The 25,820-nt window shown below is 40.2% G+C and overlaps 1 long non-coding RNA gene across 1 annotated transcript in view; it reads left to right on the forward strand.

The window, feature by feature from the left end:
• Window positions 1–25,820, forward strand: part of LOC115498662 — a 49,946-nt gene extending 24,126 nt beyond the window's left edge. Inside the window, exons 2-4 of the long non-coding RNA XR_003963901.1 lie at window positions 2,997–3,129; window positions 19,358–19,419; window positions 24,657–25,820. This is a non-coding gene — a long non-coding RNA (uncharacterized LOC115498662). The remainder of the gene's footprint in view (window positions 1–2,996; window positions 3,130–19,357; window positions 19,420–24,656) is intronic.

Raw genomic sequence — 25,820 nt, forward strand, 5'->3', positions numbered from 1 at the left:
CGTGTGTTTTCTGAGGAGCAGTGACGCGACAAGATCAAGCGTAGGAGGGAAGGAGGGACATTCAGGAAGTGGTGTGTAATTTGAGGTTTCATTAAAATCCGGGAATTCCTGGGCTGGGATTACTAGATATGCAGGAGACTAGGAGGTGATGTTTGGAGAGGTGGCGTTTGAAACTGAGATGGTAGAAATGCGCTGGGTAATAACAAGGTCTAGGACGTGGCTTTGTGATTGGGTGGCTGAGATGAGGTGGAATAAGAGATCAGTGGCTGGAAAAGAGTCAGGAACTGAGAGACCAGTGTGTTGGGTGGATGGTGTCTGAAATTCTGAAGTCTCCAAGAATGGTGAGAGGGTTGAGAGAGAAGTGACTTAAGTACTCAAGCCACTGAAGAATAAGGCACATAACAGAGAGATTGGCAATTCATAGCTGTGATTTAGGACGACCGCAAGAGGGAGAAACCACCTTCGCCTGAAAGCTGAGGCAAACAGGAGTCCTGTGGGGGGGTAGCCAGGTTTTTGTTAGATCAGGGATTGGAAAGCTACCACCCTTGGGCCAAGTCTGGCCTGCCCCTGGCTTTGTACATAAAGTTTTATTGAACACTTTGTTGACGTGTTTTCTCCGACTGCTTTTGCACTAGAATGGCAAAGTTAAGTAGTTTCAACAAAGACTGTATGGCCCGCAAAGCCTAAAATAGGTACTTCCTGGCCCTACACAGGAAATGTTTGAGTTAGAGCAAGAAGAGGAATGGAATGTTCTGGTACACTAGGACTTTGTTGATAATGGACTATGAATTTCAAAGGGACCTTTGGGAATGATTTAGGAGGAGGGAGAGAGGTGGAAGATGAGGTCAGATGAGGGCATTTTAGGGCAACCTGGCCAGTGATGGTGATCTTGAGGCTTAGGCTTCGGATGGTGACTGAGGCAGCCAGGGAGGTGAGAAGGTGCGATGAGCTGGATCTCCAGCACACCCCAGGCTGGGGACCTCCCATGCATGGAGGTGCTGAAGCAGCTCTGGGAGTCTGCAGCCACTGAAGACCTTGGAAGCTTGATTTGCCTTCGGCTGATGCATGGGAGCCCGCAGCAGTAAACATCTCTGGGCTCTGGGCTTGCTAGCATCTGATCTGGGGTCATCCTGCACAGCACAGGCACTACCAAATTCCTGAACGTGTTCCTGGAACACAGAGGAAGGGGTAGAAGGAAGGAGAGAGGGAAAGAGAGAGAGAGAGAGAGAAAGAGCGCGCAAGCAAAGCAGGCAGGCAAACCAACAAGCCATATAAATAAAGGTTAAAATGACAACTCTGGGTTACATCTATTAGTTCTAGAAATTCATAAGCCAGATCAAATGCTAGCTGGCATGGATTTCATATTAAAAAGTCTCTTTATGACCTGAGACAATCAAAGTAAGGAATCTTATTATCATCAGTGCTAGGACCTCTTCCAGGACCTAAAAGATCCATGGCTCAGTGACAGCAAGATACAACGTGTATCTTACTCTCCTTTAATCTATTATCCCTCTAATCAACTACCTGGAGCCCTAGACAGTGATTAGGGTGCTCTTTTAAAACCTACCCAGACTCTTAACTGTGTCAGAACTCTTGCAGGATAAATGAGTAACACATGGCCGCTGGCTAGCCCTGGCAGAACTGCTTTCCTGCTGTTAACTACAACTTCTACCTGTCTCAGCCACAGGCAACCTTTCCCACCTTCCATCCGAATAATGATGGGGGAAGGCATTGCTTCTGTGTCAGCCCCATTGCGCAGAGAAGACCACGCTCTACTGCTTTGAGTCCTCTTTTCTGGCTTCCCATGAGGATGCACGGTTTTGTTACACGCCCCCCCCCCAGCCCCCGAGAAACTTAACCCAAATTCCCAGTAGGGAACCGCCAATTCTAGAAGATTCCACCAGTTAATGACTGCATTTTAATACATTTCCGTCTTCATAAGAGTAGAACGGCCCCCTCCCTTCCCTCGCAGTCCCGGAGCTGTCTGCTGGATTCGCACACTGTTAAATATTTCTCAGCTTTGCTGCCTTTAGCAAAGGTTTCTCCCCTACAAACTTGCTCAGAGCAAAGGGCCACTCAGCCAGGAAAAATAAAAACAAGATTCTGGAAAGATTTAATAGAAATTTTCAGCCAGGTTGATCGGGTTTCGTCATAGAATGCCTGACATTCCTCAGGGAAACCTAATTTAAAGGCAGAGAGTGAAGTCACTCTGAGAGCCGCAAGTTCTGAGAGCCAAAAATGACATCTAAAAATCATATTTGTAAATGTACCCGGAGGCTATGGCGTGATGGGCACCCATAGGAGCAGGGCCCTAGGCATCTGCCTGTGCCTCTGGCTGCTTATGTTGATTGACCAGAAATAGCAACAGCAAGTTTTCACCTAGGTTTCTACCATCATTCCCCCCAGCTACAAATGTTACTCCCAACCCAAGGATCAAAGTGATTTCTCTTACAGGGAACGTCTTCCATCCCCTTCATGGGCAAGTCCACATTTTGCTACAGTGCACGGTCTGTTCTCTTTGGAGCCAATGAATTTCTGTTATCATTCTTACAGCGGCCGTCTCCTGTGTTATTATATTTACTTTTCTTTGCTTCCTCATGTCTGTGTGCTTTCTCTATCTTTCCTGCCCATTCCTACCCGTTCCTTTGGGCCTGTTCCTACCTAGGAGAGGAGCAATTAATTCTAACAGAATGTGTAATATTCTAGGGAGAGGAAACGGGAAACAGGATAATGTAGTCACTTGGTATGTTCTGAGACCTATGAGCAGTTTACTGTGGCTGAAGCAAAGGATATGTGCAACATGGGTCAGACTGTGAACCTTTATCCTACAGGCAGAGGTCAGTCATGACAGATTCCCTGCCAGTGACATAACTAGGTCAATACTGTAGAATAATCTCTGTATTAACGAGGTCTCTAATAGTTATTTGTGGTTGCATATTAACAAATCATTCCAAGATGTAGAGACTGAACATAACAAAAAATTTGCTATTTTATAGTTTCCGTGGGTGAGGAATCCAGCCCAGCCTGACCGAATGCCTCTCTTCAGAGTCTCTCCCAAGTCTGCAATCAAGGGGTCAGCCAGGATGGCAGCCTTCTCAAGGCTCAACGAGGGGAGGATCCAATTCCAAGGTAACTCAAGTGGTTGTTTGGAGGACTCAATTCCTCACTGGCTGGCTATTGCTTGGGGGCCTACCTTAGTTCCTTGACACTTCTATCTGGGTTTTTCTATGGGATACCCACTTTCTGTGGGTTTCTCCACAGAGCGCCTCAAAATATGGCAGCTGGCTCCATCAGCATGAGAAACTGAGAGAACAAGTAAGACTTATTCTCTTTTTGCAACCTAATCTCAGAAGGGATATCATGTTATTTTTGATGTGTTCTGTTCATCAGTAGGAAGTCACTAGGTCCAAACTCTCCTCAAAGGGAAAGGATTACACAAGGACATGAACACCAAGAGGTGGAAATCACTGGAACTCATAAAAAAATAAGAAGGGAACCAGGAGACCCTAGTGTCCAGAATCCAAGAAGAAGATTTCAAAAAGTAGGAAGTTATACATAGCATAGAGGTGTCAATGCTCTCTAGCCAAAGCCTGCCAGGAACCTACTTGTAGTCGAACAAATTGGGTGTATTACTTGTTGCAGGAGGGAAGGCACACACCATGGGGAACCATGGGGTGTCTCAGCAAAATGTTGTTAGAAGCTATATTGGATCTGGACTTTGGATGAATGATTGGGGTGGGGGGAGTCTAAGGAAGCAGGGGCTCACTGTGGACTGGTTGCTGTCAGAGAGTAGGGTCAATTCTATAATCGTATATCTCAACGAGTCTTATCTACAGGGAGGAAGAATTAGAAGGAGGATAAAGTTGTAATCGGTCAAGAAGCCATCACTCATTTTGGCTGAGAGAGGGGATGGTTGGCATTTTGTGGTGGCACAGTTACCTTGCTGTTGTCTCTTCTGAAAATTATGACGTGGCCTTGTTGGGGCTCATTTTACCATGGTCTAAGGGTGGCCTTGTATGAGGTTACTGTTCTCTAAGACCATTTATGTCCAATAGGAGGATAACATGACCTAGCCATGAGTGCCAAGCCAGCTTCAGAATGTCAGGGGAAGACAAGCAGTGGTTAAGAACATGGCTCTGGAACCAGACTACCCGGATTCAAGTCTGGACTTCACCGCTTACTAGCTCTGTGACCCGGGTCCATTGGTAAACCTCCTCCGTGTACTTTAATTTTCCCCCTTTAGAGTAGAAACTGTAATAGTGTCTATCTCATTAGCTTGTTACAAGGATACATGAATTAATATACATGTAAAATATTTAGAACAAAATGGGCATGTGACAACTATCTCCATGCTGATTATCATTATCATCCATGACCCTTGAAGGAGCAATGTTGTTAGAGTAGTAGAAGGCAGAAGCCAGACTGCCATGATCAAAGATAAATGGTAGTTGATGGAGTAAGGTCATCATGTGCCAGACAGCCCTTCAAGAGGAATCATGACAGGAAGATCTGGAAATCGTGCAGAAAGGGGAAGGAAATTGGTTTATCCAAGGTCAGTATAGAATAGTGCCTCTCAAAGAGTGTTAGAAATGCAAAATCTCGTGCCCTCCAGGGGATTCTTTTATTTCAATACCTTTGTGGAAGTATAACTGATATAAAGTAAATCGCACCTATTTAAAATATAAAATTTGGTAAGTTTTGACATAGGCACACGTCATCAAACCATTACCAGATCAATCAATAATGAACATCTTCATCACCCCTTGGTAATCCCTCCCTTCTGTCCCCCGGCCCCCCATCACTATCCCCCCGTGGTTCTGATGCTGACATGTGAGAACCACAGGGGATGTGAAACAAATTCCGTTATGAAAAGGACCTAGAGTTATGGCTCAAAAAATAGTAATAAAGATGAAATCCTAACAGTGAGGAAAGGAAGGAAATGGGAGACACGTGTTGAGATCAGAGTCTGGGAAAGGCAGAGGAGGCCTGCCAGCCCCAAGGCTGCGAACAGGGCGTTTGCTGAGCTCTTTCACTGGACCAGGAGCGCAGGGAGCAGTGAGGACATTCAAGGAGCTTTTCAAAGGCCACCACTCATGCGCTTCTGCTAGGAGAGTGTTTCAACTCCAGGTCTCTGATCATGGCACACCCCTGCTTGAAACCATTCAGTAGATTCTCTTTTCAGCAAGGTGCAGTAAAAACAAATAGATAAACAAACAGCAACAAAACTTCAGCCTGACTTTCAAGACTTCATGCAATCTGGCTCCCTGCCTTCCAACGCTGTGTTTCCCTTTTCCACTCCAGTTTGCTCCAATATTGTCCCATGAGTTTGCTTCCTGTTCTGCAATATGCTTCCTCCTTTTCTTCCTTCAGAGAGTGTGTCCTCCTCCTCCCGAGTGTCCACCACCCACCCATGTGAACCCTGCTGTGTCCCTAAGCCTCCTCTGATGGTGCACCTGGGATGAATCTCTCTTTGCTCTGAATGTTTCTAAGATGGTCTTGTTGAGAGTGGCAGATTCCAAAAGGCTAGGACTGTGTGCACCTCATCATTGTCCCCTAGCCCCTGGCCTGCTGCCTTGAACACACTCGCTGAATATTTGCTGATGAGTGAATGGATGAACCCATGAATTTGCCTGGAACTGTCTGTCTTTCGTGTATATGATGGTGTCAGTACACCAGGATTTTTCACCCTTGGCACGTTTGACATCTTCGGTCAGATAATTCCCTGTGGTGAGGGCTGTCCTATATGTTGTTGGATGTTTAGCGACATCTCTGGCCTCTACTCACTAGGTGCCAGTGGCACTACCTTCCCAGTGTGACAACCAGAAAAGTTTTCAGACATTGCCTCGGGGGGCTGGAGGGGGAAGGTAGAGCATGACCCTGGTTGAGATACTTGAACATTAACTTCCCAGGTTTTCGTGTAAAATATTTATTATAAAAGGATAGTGGCAGTGACCTAATTGAGGTCAAGGAAAGAAGGAAAATGTTTGACACTTGGAACCCTTCCTAAGTCTTAGGAAGTCCCCTACGCTTTTCTAAGTGGCTTTCTCCCCGTTTCCCCATCCCCTCCCCACCCCCGTCCTTTCCTACTACCTGGTGCTTTATTCTACTAGACTGTCCATCACTTCCTGTGAACAGCAAAGGAAAATACATCACGAACCAGAGTAGTGCAGCTTTAAGAATGGAAAGGCTTCAAGTTGGTATTTTGAAATAGGGTACCCATTAGGTTTCTCAAACTGAACTATGCAGGTACCACTCACTTTATCTCCTCGTAATGCCTGCTGTGCATGATCTACAACCATCTGTTCTCAGGAACTGAAGATGGTAAATCACTTCCGCACATTTGTTAGGAGACAAAACGTTCCCCATCTTGACTTCATGTGGACAAGTTCTGAAAGTGACAAAGTCAGGAAACACTGATTCATGCTCCGTCTCCCGGAGCTAATCTAGATCTCTACAATCTTAAGTATTTCCCCCTCCGTCTCGTAGGCCCAGTCTTAGTTTTAATACAGTCATTTCCGTCCTTATTATAATCTGATACACGGTGTTCATTTTGCAAGTCTAAGTCAATGGACTAACTATTCGCTCAATGGGCTAGTAAAATGGAGGAATGGTCTGTTACCCCATGCCTCTGTCTGATTGCTCCAAGTCTCAATGTACCTCCGACTAGCAATACTCACTGCCCCCACTGTTTTGCCCTCCCCAGCCGCAGGCAGGCTGCTGCCGATCTCCTTTGGTGCCTCTTCTTCCCACTTCTCCCTTTTCTTCTTTACTCTCGATCTATTTCACGCTGACATTCTCCTTTGATCCATGTATGCTTTATAGACCCTTTGTCTCTGTTCTTGTACTCAACTTCTGTCTGTGTTATGTGCTTCAATTTCAAATCACCAGGAACATAAGCTGCATATCACTGTTTTCCTCCTTTAGTTACAAAAGCAAAGAGAAAATAACAAGGAACTCATCTTTCTCCCTGAGTGAAGCCTCATTCATGCAGTTAGTCAGTGGGTCTGTTGCTCAACACCAGCTGGAGTGAACACTGGACACGATCATCTTAATGAGGGAATTTCTGATGCAAATGAAAAGCATATGCTTGCGGGAAATAGCCTGGAAAAAACATGGCAAGATACCCATCAGTAGGAAAATCAAACTTAGTAACAGTATTTTCGTTGTTTTGATATCATGACAATACTCAGCTTTCCACAGAATCCTAGAATTTGTCCTTGAGACGATGACTTTGGAGTTCTCACTCCAAATGGGAACTATCTTTGATTTGGGTCATTCATAAGCAGTGAGAGATTCAGCTAGCTGAAGTCAGAACAGCTCTTCGGCAAGAATGCCCCTAGAAGGCAGCCTCATGGTGAAGGATTCTGCCGTTCTTTGCAGGTCACTGTGTCTGTATCTATCTGTTTCTCCCATTGTTGTGAGGAGCATCCATGGCTGTAGAAGGCATAAACTATCCGAAATGAAGAAATGAACACATAACCAGAAATGTGAGTGTACATATAAGAGCGGCTTAACAAATGTCACAGACCAGCTTGGAGAGCAATGATCCACTATTCGTTCCTAGAAAAGCATTAAGCTCTTTCCCACTAGCCCTATTCTCTTTTGAACTCTTTTATCAACTTGTCACTGTCCCTGATTACATATGCAGCCTGCAGAACCTAGAACGAATGATCGTCCAGGCTCTTGTTCCAACGACCAGAAAAGTCTTTTCAAAACAAAAAACACTTATTTATCTCTTCAAACCCCAGGGAAAACTGAGAGTTTGACAGCCAAGCAAGCTTAAAAGGCAAATGTGCTTCGCCTAAGAGGGAAAGGTGATGGCACGTTTTGCACATGCGGAAACGCAGACTGAAGCCTATCAGAGAACCGGAAGTAAAACTTGAAGACTTAATATTAATGCCTCCTGAGTAGATCTTCATAACATGACCTCAGTATTTCATTTGATATGAATTCCCTGAATAACAAATATATCCAACTTCATATTGCAATTCAAAATTTATTTTCCAAACCCAAATAGAAATAATCTTTAATATCCATGCTATTATCTTTCAATAAAAATAAAGGTATTTTTCCTTATGCATTTGTTAATCAGAACATTTTAAAACCTAGCTGATATTTAAAAAATGTATAATTTCATAATATAATATAAAAGCAGTGTCAGTAAAAAATACCTCATCTTTATTATGACATTGACATTTTTCTTCATGAAGAGAAGTAAGATAAAGCCAATACTATTTTAGCCTTCCTCCCTTATGAACTCAATGAATTCATAAAGATAAATACCATAAACAAACATTAGTGATCATGCAGTATATATTACAAGGGATTTCATTTTGATCTGACAGGAGGTTTGGTTTCGCAATATTTTAACAATTATTATAAAATTTCAGAGGTTTTTTGTTTTTAATTTTAGCTTTTCAGCTGATATAACATTTTCTTTCTCTATTATTCATGAGCTTTCTTCCTTTCTTCTTTTTTTATTCTCTGAACTACACTTGTTTTCTGAGACTGGATCTCTACCAACCATGTATAAATCTACTTTCTATGTTTCTCCCCATTCTCAATTGTAATGGGTCCTTGAATTGTAGCCCTTTGGGAAATAAGATTCAACGGTCCATAATCTCAGGTAGTCTTCATGATATTCTGAAGTAAACACATGACAAATTGTCAAATCTGGAGGTGAGAAAGGGAATACTTGCAATAGCCCCATTTGAGCTGTTATAGACTTCAAAGTGTTTTGCAGGAATCCAAAGATACCCCCAACACGGAATGCCAGTGATGTGATTTTACATGAGCTGTACCATTGCTCAGAGCTATGGCTTCCTCACATAATAATGGGACCCCACGTTTATGCAGAAAGTGGATATGAGGACTAGAGCATGAGTAGAACTCGAAACCACCCAGCCAGAGTAGGAAAATTGTATCAGCAGTTCGAATACACCAAAGTACAAACTTTAAATGTTGGTATAACATCAGCAGAAACCTGAATGGTGGGAAAGAAGTGGTATTAATTGTACTGTTGGAAAAAAAGAATCTGGTGACACTGGAGTAAGCAAAAGGCACTTATGGAGTGTTATTATGGTTCACAAAGATTCTTGAGAATTTGCCATTATGAATAAATAACCAACCAGCATTGCTTTTGAGAGGACCCAGGAGCAACAGTGAGTCATTATTTATTTAAAAATACCCCCAGGAGTTGGGTAAAATGTAAAGGATAAGAGGATAGTGAGGATTCTGGACCACAGGAAAAAGCTAGTATTAAATCAGCTCTCCTCATCATCTGTTGCCGTGTTCTTGATTCTACCTGGTATAAAGGAGGAAGCTGATCCCTAGTGGCATCACAGGAAAATAAGGTATGATCAAAAAAGTCCTTATAAAGCAGTTAATAATTACAAAACACTAAAATAAAAGTTGTTGGCTAGAAGAGGCTTCCAAGATCCTTTCTGTCTTTTGTGAGGAAACAGGGGTAAAGGGAAGGCTAACTATAATTTATTAAACACTTACCATGAAAAGACAACCATTTAAAGCTTCTGCAAATGGTCCTAAGGGCAAAGAGCAAATGAACAAAACATCGATGCAAGAAAATCTATGAAACTTTGCTAAGAAAGATGAGAGTCTGTGCTGTGTGAACCAAGACTCTTCTCCCTTCTGTCTCCCTGCTTAGCAAGGCGACTTCACTCTAGTCTGCTGCAGCCAAGAATGCAGGGCTGTCTCTCCCGGAAGCTCCCAGTAGGAGAGTTTTCTTACCAAGAGGAGCAGAACCTCAGTATTTCTCATTCCCCATCCTCTCACTGCCTACTGCTGAGGCTAGATCCTAGACAAGTGTGGTCAGGAAGTAGGGATTCCCTTCCTGTTCACAGCTCTAACGCATGGGGTGGAAGCTGTATCTTAGTCACAGCTCACTGAGAATTCTGGAGCCCTGATAGCTCTTGCTTCACCTTGTGGCTCCATGAAAGAAGAAACAAGCCAAGAGAAGTTCAGGCCGCTGCCCCTCTCTGCACACTTCTCAGTTCACCCAGCACTCAGCTCCTGGAGCAGCAGAATCAGAGAGAAGATTGTCGTAATCCCCACTTCAAGTTTCAGAACCCTATTTTAGGGATTTTACGTAGGGGGGAGAAAAGCAGGCTGTAAAACCCATATGTCTCAATCTCTTCCTAAATATATTGACTTCATTTGCAACAAAGATGGAAAAGTTTAAGCCTAAACTGCTCCCAAGAACAGTGGAAGTTGTAGTAAAAGACACTGGAAAGAAGATTCAAACTACTAGCAAAATTGTTATGCCATAGGGCATTGTTGAAAGCACGATAGCAATGAATCAGCAATTACTAAAGGTAAACAACTGGGTGTGGTCAGGGAAATGGGTAATAGAGCCTTATCAAAACCACTGCAATTCTAGTGTCACTTTATAAATTAAGATGTATATGGTAAACCCTGGAGCAACTCCTGAAACTCAAGAAATATAGTGACAAATGAAAGTGCTACACTACAAAATGAAAGGAAGCAGTAGAGGAGGGCTAGAGGAAGAAAAAGACACAAAACATAAAAACAAAACAAAAAAAAAAGGCAGACATGAATCCATTTATATCAATAATAATGTTAAATGTAAATGGATTAAAGAATCCAATCAAAAGTCAGAGATTGCCAGACTCAATTTTAAAAAGTATGATCAGGAGCACCTGGGTGGCTCAGTCAGTTAAGTGCCTGACTTCGTCTCGGGTCATGATCTCACGGTTCATGGGTTTGAACCCTGTATAGGGCTCTGTGCTGACAGCTCAGAGCCTGGAGCCTACTTCGGATTCTGTACCTTCCTCTCTCTCTACCCCTCCCTTGCTCATGCTCTGTCTCTCTCTGTCTCTCAAAAATAAACAAATGTTAAAACAAAATTTAAAAAAAAAATTAAAAAGCATGATCAAACTATATGTTAACCATAAGATATAAATTTTGGTTTAGTTTAGTTTAGTTATTTTGAGAGAGAGAGAGAGTGAGCATGAGCAGGGGAGGGCAGAGAGAGGAAGAGAGAGAGACTCCAAAGCAGGATCTGCACTGTCAGCACAGAGCCTGACATGGAGCTTGATCTCACAAAGTGCAAGATCATGACCTGAGCCAAAATCAAGAGTTGGACTGACTAAGCCACCCGGGTGCCCCTAGGATGTACATTTTAGACTCAAAGATACAAATAAATTGAAGTAAAAGGATATAAAAAAAAAATACCATGCAAAAAACAATCACAAGAAAGATGTAGTGACAATACTGAGCAATTAACTTTAAAATAAGAACAATGTTGCTAGAGATAAACGTGGACATTTTATAATGATATGTATGAATCAGGAAGAAATATAAATTATATATATATATATATATATATATATATGCACCTAAAACAGAGACCCAAAATATATGAACCAACAATTGACATAATTGAAAAAAGAGACAATTCAACAGCAATAGTTGGAGATTTTAATATCTCACTTTCAATAATGGATAGGAAATTAGACTGAAGATCAACAAGGAGATAGAAGACTTGAACATGTCTTGTTCATGTCAAGAAATCTTGAACAAGACTTCTTTATAGAATACTATAAACTAACTAGACCTAATGGACATTTTTCATAATCCCACCCAATAACAACAAAATATGCATTCTTCTCAAGTGCACATAAGATATTCTCCAAGATAAACTATATGCTAGGCTATAAAACAGGTATTGTAATCATTTGGGACATAAGATTCAACAGTTCACAATCTCAGATAGTATTCTGAAGTAAAAACAAGGCAAATTGAAGGATAGAAATAATACAAAGTATATAAATGTAATAAAATGCAAAGAATCACAATCCAATCACAATCCAATCACAATGAAATAATATTGAAAGTAATAGCAGGAAAATATTAGGGAAACTCACAAATATGTGGAAATTAAGCAACACACTTCTAAATAACCAATGGGCCAAAGAAGAAATCACAAGGAAAATCAGAAAACACTTTGAGATTAATGGAAATGGAGATACAACATATCAGAACTAACAGAATGCATCTAGAGCACAGTTTAAAGGGAAATTTATAGTTGTAAATGCTTATAGTAAAAAAGAAAACAGATTTCAAATCATGACCTTAACCTTCACCTTAAGACACTGGGAAAAAAAAGAGAAAACTAAAGCAAAGAGGAAATAATAGAAATTAAAGCAGAAATTAACAAAATGGAGAATAGAAAAACAAAGGGGAAAATCAATGAAAGCAAAAAGCTGGTTCTTTGAAAAGGTTAACAAAATTGACAAACATTTAGGTAGATTAACCAAGAAAAAAAAAAAGCAAGCACTTAAATTATTAGAATCAGAAATAAAAGAGAAGACGCTACTATTGACCTTACAGAATTGTTTTAATGGATCATAAAGTAATACTATGAATGGTAGTATGGCAACAAATTAGATAAACCAACTAAATTTGGACAAATTTGGACAAATTCCTTGAAAGATACAAACTACTCAAACTGACTTTAAAAAAAGATAGACAATTTGAGGGGCGCCTGGGTGGCGCGGTCGGTTAAGCGTCCGACTTCAGCCAGGTCACGATCTCACGGTCCACGAGTTCGAGCCCCGCGTCGGGCTCTGGGCTGATGGCTCAGAGCCTGGAGCCTGTTTCCGATTCTGTGTCTCCCTCTCTCTCTGCCCCTCCCCCGTTCATGCTCTGTCTCTCTCTGTCCCAAAAATAAATAAACGTTGAAAAAAAAATTAAAAAAAAAAAAATAAAAATAAAATAAAAAAAATAAAAAAAGATAGACAATTTGAATAAACCTATTGCAAGTGAAGGGATTTAATTGATAATTAAATACTACCCACAAAGAAAGGCTCATACCCAGCAGCAACCTCACTGCTGAATTCTACCAAACATTTAAAGAATTATTATGAATTCTCAACAAACTCTTCTCAAAAGTAGAGAACACTTCCCAAATCATATTATGAGGCCAATATTACCTGATACCAAAACCAAGCTAAGGAATCACAGGAAAACAAAAAACCTATATGTCTTATGAATATGGACACAAAAAATCCTAGCAAACTGAATACAGCAGCACATAAAAAGAATTATACACCATGACCAAGTGGAATTTAACCCAAGGATGTGAGGTTGATTTAACATCTGAAAATCAGTTGACATGATACATCGTATCAATAAAAATTAAAAACTCACATGATCATGTCAATAGTTGCAGAAAAAGCATTTGACGGAAATTCAACACCATTTTATAATAAAAATATTTGATAAACTAGGAATAGAAGGAAATTTTCTCAACATGATAAAGACCATATATGAAAAACCCACATCATACTTAATGGTGAAAGATTGGATCTTTTCTCCTATGTCAGTAATAGGACGAGATGTCTGCTCTCGCCACTTCTATTCAACATTATACCTGAAATTCTCATTAGGTAAGAGAAAGAAAGAAATAATCTAGATTGAAAAGGAAGACATAAACTGTCTTTACTTGGAGTCAACATAATCTTGTATACAAAAAACAAATCCTAAGAAATCCGCTAAAAAACACAATAAAACAAAAAAACAGTGAAATGGTTCTGCAAGGTTTCAGGATTCAAGAGCAATATACAAACATTGATTGTATTTCTGTTCACTTAACCAATCTGAAATGAAACGAAGAAAACAATTCCACTTATAACAGCGTTATAAAAAAATATTTAGGGATAAATTTAACAAAAGAAAAGCAAGAGTTATATTCTGAAAACTATAAAATGTTGTTGAAAGAAATTAAAAATCTAAATACTTGGAAAAACACCCTGTGTTCATGGATTGGAAGACAATATTGTCAGATGACAACTCTCCTCAAACTGATCTGCAAATTCAGTGCAATCCCAATCAGAATCCCAGGTGACTTCTTAGTAGAAATTGACAAGCTGATTCTAAAATTGATATGGAATTGCAAGAGACTCAGAATAGCAAAACAAACAAACAAACAAACAAACAAACAAAAACCTTGAAAAAGAAAAACAAATTAAGAAGGCTCACACTTTCCAATTTCAAAACTTACTACAAGGCAACATTAATCAAGCTAGTATGGTACTAACACAGGAGTAAACACATAGATTAACGGGGTAAAAATGAGAGTCTAGAATTAAACCAATACATTTGTTGTCAATTGATTTTCAACAAGGGTGCCAAGATAATCTGATGAGGAGAAAAATGTCTTTTTACAAATGATGCTAGGGACACTGGATACTCATATAAAAAGGATAAAATTGGACCTTTACATCACACTATATATAGGGATTAACTCAAAATGGATCAAAAGACTAATTGTAAGAGTTAAAACTATAAAACTCTCAGAAGAAAACATAGGGACAGATCTTCATGACCTTAGATTGGCAGACGATTCTTATATATGACACCAAAAGCATGAGCAACAAACAAAAACATAAATCAATTGGGCTTCATCAAATACAAAAAGTTTCGTGCTTCAAAGGATTTTATCAAAAAAGTGAAAAGAAAACCAACAAAATGGAAGAAAATATTTACAAAGTATATATCTGAAAAAGAACTTATATCCAGGATATATGATTAATCCTTATAATTCAATAACAAAAAGACAAATAACCCTATTTAAAAATGGACAAAGTATCTGAATGGACATTTCTTCAAAGAAGAATGGCCAATAAGCACATAGAAAGATATTTGATGTATTGATCATCATCAGGGAAATGCAAATTAAGAGTACATACAATGAGAGACCCCTCTGAACCCACAAAAGTCAGATAACAAGTGGTGACAAGGATGTGAAGATATTGGAGCTGTGGGGGAGGAAAAATTTTTCTCTCCCCTTGTAGATTCTTTTGGCTGGCCTATTAATTAAATTGACACAAGACCAATTAACAGAGGAGAAAAACAAATTTAATTTTGTAAGTATGGGAGCCTCACATAGACATGAGGGGTTCAAAGACAATGAGGCAATTAAGGTTTATAGGCCATCCTGAGCTAAGGAGAAGGGTAAAGAGGTCTGGGGCTTCAAAGGCAAGGAAGACAATTCACAGGAAGATGGGAAGGGCAAATGTTTGGCAAGCAAATATTTGCCGTGCCCTGCAGAGACAATGGGACACAGAAAGGAATTTAACAAACAGGCCCTATGGAGCTCCTCCAGCTTAAGGTACTCTTTTTTTTTTTTAATGTTTATTTATTTTTTAGAAGGAGAGAGAGACAGAGCACGAGTGGGTGAGAAGCAGAGAGAAGGAGACACAGAATCCGAAGCAGGCTCTAGGCTGCGAGCTATCAGTACAGAGCCTGAGGTGGGGCTCGAACCCACAAACCATGAGATCATGACCTGAGCTGAAGTCAGATGCTTAATATACCAAGGCACCCCTAGCATATACTCTTTGCAGTTACCTGCGGTGATAGCTCTCTTCCTGAACAAAGCCCTCTATCTAAATTCTCTTAGGCAATTAAAAGGGAGGTTAAAAGCTCTTCCTGAGCCCTTTGGGCCTTGATTGTCTTCTGCTCAAAATAATCCACATGCCAAAGTGGCACATTCTTGGGCGACTTGTTTCAAACCCCTTAAGAACGTTTGCATATTGCCAGTGAGAATGTGAAGCGGTACGACCTTTTTGGAAAGTGGTCAGGCAGTTTTTTCAACTATTCAATGTAGAGTTAGCGTATGACCCAGCCATCCCACTCCTTAGGTATATATCTAAGAGAAATAAAGCATATGTCCACAAAAAAACTTTTACACAGTGTTTATGGTAGTGTTACTCATCATAGCCAAGAGGTAGAAACAACCCAACATTTGAATGGATACATGGAGAACAGTTAAACAACATGTGGTATATCCATACAATGAAATATTCTTTTGCCTGACTAAAGTACCCATACGTGCTGTAATTTAGATGCATCTTGATTAAACTATGCTAAGTGGAAGAATACAGAGACACAAAAAAGACCACATATTACGTGATTCCATTCTTAAGAAATGTCCAGAACAGGAAGATCTGTAGGCACAGGCAGTAGATTAGGGATTGCTGAGGACAGAGCGTAAGGATAAGAGAATACATGAGCTGGGAAGGGGCAGAGAGAGAGGGAGACACAGAATCTGAAGCAGGCTCCAGGCTCCAAGCTGTCAGCACAGAGCCTGACGTGGGGCTCGAACACACGAACTGTGAGACCGTGACCTGGGCCAAAGTCGGACTCTTAACCAACTGAGCCCTGCAGGCGCCCCTACACTAACAATTTGTGCCTAACAGTATCTCATTTCTAGGTTCCCATTCATCAGGTGAGGAAACAGAGGCTTAATATGTTTAAGTCTGAAAGTCACACTGTGAGGAAGTAGAAGAGAGGCCAGTAGAACAGGAAAACTGACTCCCAGTTCACTGTTGGAATTGATATTTGCTGGATTTGATTATGAAGTGAAGTAACTGCTTTTGCCTGTATTATACCATTTAACTCTTGAAAAACCTGCTTTCCTCATTTTAGTAATAGGGAAACTGATATCCACAGAAAGTATGTAAACTGGCAAAATTTCAAAGCCGTTCTTTTTACTGAAATTGCCATGCTTATTCCAGCTCATCAGAGCAAAAAGTCACCTGCCTCCATGACAGTCAGTAGAAAGTGGCTGAGACCCAAATATACCAACCCTCTGAGCATAATGTTCATATTAAATGACAACTTTTTTTTTTTTTTTAAATTTTTTTTTTCAACGTTTATTTATTTTTTGGGGACACAGAGAGACAGAGCATGAACGGGGGAGGGGCAGAGAGAGAGGGAGACACAGAATCGGAAACAGGCTCCAGGCTCTGAGCCATCAGCCCAGAGCCTGACGCGGGGCTCGAACTCACGGACCGCGAGATCGTGACCTGGCTGAAGTCGGACGCCCAACCGACTGCGCCACCCAGGCGCCCCATAAATGACAACTTTTAATTACCTGCAAAAGAAAGAATAGATCCAAGCCTAGAAAAAAAAAAATACACCTTATACAGTTAAAACGATGTCATCAGTGACATCTTTTTATTTATTTACTCTATTTACTTATTTATGAGTTTTGGTCTCAGCTTGATAGGCCACATAAATGCAAAGGCCACGCTCCTAAAAGCCACAGTTTTCAAATGACTAATGTGATTCTAGAGTCACGTGTGTTAAGCCTGCTTCTTATCACCACTTATTTATTTAGCTGAATTACAGATCACTTCAAAAGTCCACTAAGGGTGAAATAATCCCTTATTGGGAATAAGGGAATTGTACAAAATCAGTACTTCTAAAGAGAATAAAATGCTTTCTAAGAAGATTTGTCTTCCGAGAGTTTTGAAATTCAGGCCTACCGAGCCAACACGCATCTGCCAGCAGGACCCACCAGGTCAGCATCCTTGCAGCTTTCTAGAGTTTTCCTAAGAAGGGCCCAAAGAACGATAAGCAGGGCCTAAGGCTTGGAAAATAAGCGGGTGATGGGCAACAGGAAACTACTTCTGGGATAGGAGGAAGGATATCCAGCAGGGGCTTCTTCATCAAATTATACTCCCTCCTCCCTCCCCAGCCTGAGAAATGAACAAAGAGGCTGACAGAGCTGAATCCTCTAGGAAGAGGACAGAAAATCTGCATGGAACAGCAGAGAAGCTGCAAACTCTACTTGGTTTTGCTTAAAGTAGGTCTTAGGCAAGAATTCTTATTGTCCCAGGGTTATGTTCAAGGTATAAAAGCATTGGTTTCTGTGTAAAGATAAAATATCCTGTTTCTATAGAAGAGTGTAAGAACTATATTTAAGGGCCACCAGTCAGGAAAATCTTTTTGTGACACCATGGGTGGCCTGCAAAAGTGGATTTCGTGGGAGCAGCCTTCCTCGTACGCAAAATATTTTTTTACATCATTGCCTCAACAAGGTACTTATTCTCTTTAAGATTCTTGGAATGCCAAATGCAATACAATCTTTTGAGAAGAGGCGAGAAAAACCTCAGGAGAGCTGATTAAATACCTGTGCAAGTATTGTCTGAGAGATATAGGGTCATTGGGCATTTTCCCAGAAAAGTCAGTCCTCCCACTGCTGGCTTGTCAGATTCCCAACCTTAGACTTTTAGAGAATTCCAACTAATGCAAGTGTAAAAAAATCTTTAAGACCCTAAAAGCTTTCGGAAAAAAGTGACAGCCTGTTAAAGTTAAGCAAAACTCAAATAAAGGCCTAGGTTATCCGTTCTCAGTGTGTTGGTAACAGAAGCAATCAGCTTTTCTAAAACAAAGAGATGCCTGCTTCATTAGAGCCCATACAAAATGCCTTTCCCGAGCATGTCTTCTCTTGGCTTCAGCTTCCAGCCGCAATCTTGAATAACTTGGAAGATGTGTGAGGGAGTGTTTCAGGTATCCATTACTCTTGGTGGGAAAGGAAGGCCTGAAAATAGACAAGGAAAGTCTGCTTGGCTTCTTCCCTCCCTCTCCCAGCTCTGTCGCTGTTTTCTGCAAATGCTTTACCATAGCTTATCTAGACAGCAGCTGACACGGGCCACTGATTCACTCTGGGTTGAAAAAGTGACCTCTTGAGGATAGTAATCTCTTTAGTCTGTGATTGTAGAATTGTGACTCACTCTTTCTGTAACACCAAAAAAAAAAAAAAACAAAAGTCAACTTAGAAACAAACATATGTGAAAGTTGTCAGTAATAAACTTCAAAGGTGGTCAGTTTTGTTTTTGTTTTTGTTTTTTTAAATTTATAGCATTAGATGGATGAACATAGTGTGATGTAACTTCCAGCTAATTGTCATTGTCCTCCCAACTCATCCTAGCTTCGGCTTTGGCTTCCTCTTTCTGGTTGGACAAAGATTAGAGTGAGGGTAGGATCATGTTCCCAGGTCTCTTGTCCACATTTCCTGACATTCTTTGGCCTTATGGACCCATGGAGGGACTTCCATCAGAGTTGGGCTCCTGGCCTCTCCCACCTTCACCTCCATGGGAAGACTTGTCACACCTCGCTGGATAGCTCAAGGGAAAGATTGACATGCTCGGGTCAGGCCCCTCTGGACGCCCTTCAGGGTCTGCCTGTCCACTGAATGGGTTAACCTGCACCTTCACATCCCAGGCTGCTCTGCTTCTTTGGGGGAGGCCAAGAGCATGGGAGGGACCTGTGTTTGGCAGGTGCTTGAGTGAGTTTAATTCTGGGGTTATTTAGAGTTAAGAAGCCTGTTGTAGGCACACATCTAAATGGCATCCCCATAGCCCCTTAACCCCTCCAATCCAGTATTTATTTGTGATAATACTGATTTTTTTAAATCTCCTGCCACAGTCAAATCCATAGAGACAGGAAGTAGAATGGTGGCGGCTAAGGCCTGCGCCTGAGGGCGAATATGAAGTTATTATTTAATGGATATGGGGTTTTGGGTTTGCAGGATGAAATGGATTCTAGAGATGGCTGATTGTAATGGCTACACAACAAAATGAATGCACTTAGGTAGGTGAATTTTATGTTATGTGTATTTTGTGTTATGTTATGTATTTTGTTATGTTTATGTTATGTTATATATTTTAACACAGTAAAATAAATGGAAAAAACAAGTTCCTTCCAGTTTCTTTGCCTATGTCCCCCAGGACTGGACACATCATACACTTAACTTTCAGTGACTTACAGGAACCAGAAGCTGGAAATGTTACAAAGGACACTTCATCCCCCTTTGATGAGGGGACTTCTATTCTTTTTTTAAGTTATTTTTATTCTATGAGGGGACTTCTCCCCACTTTCTCACCCACTCCTTTCCTTGAGAGGAAAGATGACTTTCCCTGCTAGGCGAGCTCTCACTCACCCTCAGATCCAGCTGGCCTGGAGAAGGCTCCTGTGGAAGTCTTTCCATCTCTACAGGAGATGTTTCAGGGTGTCCAGATTTTCCTTGAACTGGATGGGTTACTTGAATTCTAAAATGAAATATCAGGAAGCCAATTGCATTGTCCATTATGCTGCATTCTTCAACCTAGCTTTTTTTTTTTTCTTTTAATTTTTTTTTTTCTTTTAATTTTTTTTTTTTGTTACATTTATTTATTTTCGAGAGACAGAGCGTGAGCAGGGGAGGGGCAGAGAGAGAGGGAGACACAGAATCAGAAGCAGGCTTCAGGCTCTGAGCTGTCAGCACAGAGCCCGACGCGGGGCTCAAACCCATGAACCCTGAGATCATGACCTGAGCCGAAGTCAGGCACTTAACTGACTGAGCCACCCAGGCGTCCCTCTTCAACCTAGCTTTTACGAATTTGTTCATTAGCCAAATATTCATTGACTACTTATGTGTTCCAACTCTTCTGAGCACTTGGGACAGAGTGATGAAGCTATTATTTTTAATCTCTATCTGTCCAGTTCCTGGGTATTAATGCTTCATTAGGGAAAGAAAACAAAACTGGGGAAGGAAAGAAAAATGTTCAATGCATTATGTATTGAACCCCTTAAGCCTCTACAATTAACATATTCTTTGTTTAATGTAGAATTGATTAATATTTGTTTATTCAATATATATTGAGTCCCTGTGATAAGTAAGTCACTGAGATGAACAACAGTCTTTGTGAAGCTCCAAGTCTAGTAGGGAAAAAAGAAACACCAGTGAGTACATTCAATACATTATAACTGATGGATAGTGTGGTATGAGCAGAAACAGGACTGTAATTAGCATATTCTTATTTTAAGTAGTTCAATATGGAATACATATCAAATTCTCAATATACCCTTAACTGAAAGCAGTAATCCCCACCACCTTCTTTTTAAAATTCTGGCAAATGCGAGAAATAAGAAATTTAGAAAGGAAGACTAAGGGTAACAGCAAAAACAACAACAAAACCCCAAAAGCTTTACCTAAAATTAGGACAGAGTCAGATATTGTCATGCTTAGAGGTTAGTGCAAACAGGAATCAACACAAAATGGGTACGATTAGCCATCTGCAGGAATCATGGCAGGAAATAAGCCACCCAAGAGATGACTCACAAATGTATTGCTAGCAATTCAAGGGTGTTTTCTACATATCACCAGGGGTCTTAGCATGCTTCCCTAAAAGGGAAGCCATCAATTTAAAACGTAACTAGTAGAAGATTAGTAGTAATTTAAGAAATCGCAAACTGTCATAAGGAAATGATAGAGGATTTGGATGACAGATAAAAAGTATGAAAATGAATAGTACAGTAGAATTTGTCAGTGTGTCCTCACAATCTCTAGGGAAGGAATCTTGCTGATTCTAAAGGCTAGTAAGGGATATCTTAGCAATATTCCTAGGACCGAGGAGAGCAATTTGTCTCATTTGGTAGTTGGATAACCCCTAATTGCAGCTGAGTCTGTTCTTTATTCTATGTTCACTAATTAACTTGCTGATCCAACTGTTGGCCAAGCACAAACTCCCATTGAACTGGCCCAGTAGTCAGGCACAAATGACTACTAATGGTCATCCTGTTAGATATTATCCTCAAGGTAAATTAATGAATGGATATGCTCATGGCTAAACCACTTAGTGAGTTGGATTTAGGGGACTCACTAAGACTCTAGAGCCTGCTCATCTTAGATCACTAATAAAATTAATGTACATTCTACATGTGTTGCTCTCATTCAGATTCAGGGATATTAGCCATGAGACATAAACAACTAGTATGTCTGTCTGTCTGTCATTCTTTTCCTAATCCCCTCAACTTTGTTCATTTTCCATCCACTCAGGCCTGAAATCATAAAAACTTTCTTTGAATTATCTCCATCATAGGCTAACAATAATCCCATCCAATTAATTTTTCCTTCTTATTCTTCCTTTCACCTAAGTCTGGGCCTTGAAGATATCACAATTATGTGGTGACAAAGTATTTCCAAGTACAAATTGATGTGATTACACACGCCCCACTCCTATTCCACCTAAGTCACTCATTTACTCCCTAAGAGCCCCCCCCTCCAGATGAGCGTTAGACAGACACCCATTGCCACTGTGGACTTAACGCAGAACCAGCAAAAGTGGAAAGTCATTATTCTTAATTTCAAAACCTTAGAGGTGATACTGATAGATTCAGTCCACATGTGTGACTTTCCCACCTAGTCTAAAGAAAGAATCTCCAAGCTGGAAAAGAGGGCAATCAAGGGAGGGGCTGCCAGAAAAAAAGAAATAAATACAAGTATAAGAGTGGGGCCCTGCTTCTGCCCCCTCACGACGAGGCCTGAGAGAGGACACTGCCAATCCTCTTATTTATGTTTGGGGACCCATGCAAAGAAAGTTGTTCTGTTGGAGTAGGGCTGAGAGATAGCAGACAGTAAGAGTGGGGACAAATTCCCCTCTTCCTCCTCTCATGCTGCCATCATTAAGAAGAACCTGCCAGGTGAAAATGGTAACATGGATGCATTTAGATGCTAGCCGGAGACAGTCTACCTAGTGTCATGAGCTGGAGTGGTGTGGATGGTATCGGAAATCTCCCACGGCCCTCTAGTTCTGAACACTGAGATCGTCTAAGACAGGGACCTGCAAAGGTCCTCATCATCTGAATAAGGGCACATCTCAGAAGGAAGATTCTGTGTGGACAGTCTCTGCTCCCAGTGTCTGTCCCATGCCTATGTAGAGGACCACAAGATGAGTGAAATCATGAACAGGCTTCACCATAGTGTGGAGAAAGTTAAATGGAACATCTCTTTTGTCTACCTTCCCACTCCTTTCACCTTATCTTGAAATGATGGAGTTAAACACCCTGAAAAAAAAAAACACAGAATAAGACTTGTTTTACCTGGAAGTGACTCGAGTAAATTTTATCCAGCAAGAAAAATGGAGCTGAGCTCCAGAAATTAAAATGAATTATAGAAAATGAAGACAGTTATGGGTCTTGTTTTTGTTGTTGCACACTTGACTAAGACCTTTAGAATTTGTACCTGCTACTTTCATATTACTAAAATATCTTTTTAATAAGTTCCCTGCCTCTATCTTACATACCACTGTCAAATTAATCTTCCTAAATGCCTACTTTAACAGTGCACTTGATGACTTCCTATTGCTTTCAGGATGAAGTCCAAGCTCTTCATCCCCGAGGCATTGTGAAAGGCCCCACACCATCTGCTCCCCAACTACTTTTGAACATTTTACCTCCTGCCATTTTCAGTAGGAATCCTCTGTTCCCAGAAAGCCATCCCTCTGACTTCCAGCCTCAATACCTTTGTTCAACATCTTCTCTTACCACCTTCATCACATCTAAAGTGTTCTCCCTGCTTCTTTTATAGAAATCTCAACTTACTTCATAATTTGCTTAAAAAATTGTTTTTACAGTCCATCCTTGCAGTTTTCTGAACACACCTATCCATTTGCATTCCACTACATGGTAAGAAAAGTAGTGATGAGTTGCCAGGGGAAATGAGAGGAATCCCTCAAGATGGGGTTGTCAGAGAATGCTTCCTAGAAAGTGTGCATATATGTTGGGTCATAAAGGCAGGTAAGATTTATATATATAGGGATGGCAAAGATGGGGGAAAAGCAGTCTATAGGAAGAGATAAAATTATAGGCAAAGATATTTTCCATACATTTGGGGATTATTGAGTGGTTGAATCAAGCACAAGCTTGATTTTCTTAACTTCTAAAAGTTATTTTCTTAACTCCTAAAATATTTATTGTCCGTTCCACAAGTTTAGTATGTAACTGATATCTCTGTCTATACCATATCACCTCTCTCTATATACCACATTTTGTAGGTTATGTATCAACCTACCTATTGGAATGTCCAGGTACACGTACATGACTTGTCTCCAAGTAGGAAAACATTGCTTGGCATGTTTGGGATGTCTTATCACAGATAATTTCTGATGAGTATCACCACCTTAACCAATGATAATACATGAAAAGTAAAGGAAACTTGGAATCTGTGTCTGAGCACTGACCTCTCAGTAGCACTAATTGTCATTTATTTCTCATTTAGAATTTCTAGGAAATGAAATATCTAAGGTGTCAGATGTATAGATAGTCAGAATTAACAATGATAATTACAGAATCTGGAGGTAATAAAAGCAACTAGAGAGAAGATAGTGGACATGGAAGAGAGAACAAGATGATCCAACATGAGGATAACTGGTTATATAGATACAGAAAACTAAAACAAACAAAACAAAATAAGATAGTGCAAACATGTAACAAAGATTTTTCTAAGTGAATTATTCAATAGAACTTGTGATGCACAATATCACTGCTGACAGAGTCAGTTCTTCTGGGAAGAATGTTGGGCTCCTAATGTTACAAATTGAAGAATTGAAACTTTTCCCCCCCATGGAAAAAATAAATACCGGCTAAATTCTTTTAGGTTTAGTTCAAGTAACTTTTGAGTTGAATGAGCTTTTGCAGGCTGATTTAGGTGCAGAATCAATGTTTTTAGAATAGTTTCTATGTGGAAATATGTTCTGAGTGTCAAAGTCCTTAGAAATAGACTTCTAGAACATAAGTCACTTTTTCATTTGGAAGCTATCTATATTTCTTTTGTAATGGCTTCAGAGCCTAGCAGAAAATTATACTTAGAACAGGAATCTAGTAAATACCTGTTGGGGGAAAAAAATGAATGTATGCAGGTGCTTAATTCTGAAGTCACTGGGTGAGACTAGTAATGGTTTGTGTACTGGATGGGAAATGCTCACATTCTTCAAATGATAATTATGAGAAATCACAAGCACAAAATACCTACTACACACTAGAAATTTTAATAAATCTTATCATAACAGGTCAGAAATAATTGTCTCCTCTTGGAAGCCACTGATGGGACAAAACTTTGACATGGATCTGCAGAGTGAAAGGAATGATTCAAAGGACTTTGGAAGTAAAATGCATCTGGGAATCCACAACATTTGTTTCATTTATTCATTCATTCATTTGTATACATTTATGTATATTCTTTCATCTATTTATCCAGCCTATGTATTAGTTTTCTACCACAACAGTAACCAATATCACAAATTTAGTATTTTAATATAACACACATATAGTACCTTACAATTATGTAGGTTAGAAGTACAGGTGAAAATCAAAGTATCAGCTGGCTAGGATCTCATGTGGAATCTCAGAAAAGAATCTTGTAAACTTATAAACCCATTCAGGTTGTTGCCAGAATCCAATTCCTTACAGATGTAGAGTGAGGTTTTCACTTTCTTTCTCACGGCCAGCTGGAGATTTCCCTTAGCTCCTAGATATCCGTCTCTGATCCTTGCTTATGGCCTTCTACATATAGGAACCAACAACTGGGCAGTCATCCTTCTCATACTTGGAATCTCTCCGACTTCCTGTTACCAGGATAATTCAGGAAATGGTCCACACCATCTTAGGGTTCATAATCTGCATTATATCTGCAAAGTCCCTGTGAATGTAACACATTCACATCCAGGGTGTGAACTTCTCTGGAGGGCCATTCTGCTTACCAAAGCCAACAGTAATTATTGTTGCTATGGACCTTTTCTATTTTCAATAAATTCTATCTCAATGAATGGAGGAGGAGGGCTGCTTGGTAACCTTGTCAAAGCCCTGCCAAGAAGTGACCTCTTAGCCACAGGTTTCATGAACAACCTCACATTTTAACCATTAAAAAAACAAAACAAAACAAAAAACAAAACTCATTTCCAACCCTGAACTATGTTAGTAGTTTTCTACTGGTTATTTAAAAAATTATCAAAGTGTATTTTTTAGTTTATAGAATCATAAATAGCCGACAGAAATTGCACACAAATATATAATAAGGATATGACTTGTGTAACTAATTTATTGCTAAATCTTCTACCTTGTGGGGAAGTGGGGATTCTCATACACTGCTACTGAAAGGTAAATTTCTGGAGTGTGATTTGGCAACATATAGAAAAGACCCCAAATATGTATAGTCTTTAACACATAAATTGTCA

Source organism: Lynx canadensis, chromosome D3 (assembly GCF_007474595.2).
Source record: "Lynx canadensis isolate LIC74 chromosome D3, mLynCan4.pri.v2, whole genome shotgun sequence".
Lineage (NCBI taxonomy): Eukaryota > Metazoa > Chordata > Mammalia > Carnivora > Felidae > Lynx > Lynx canadensis.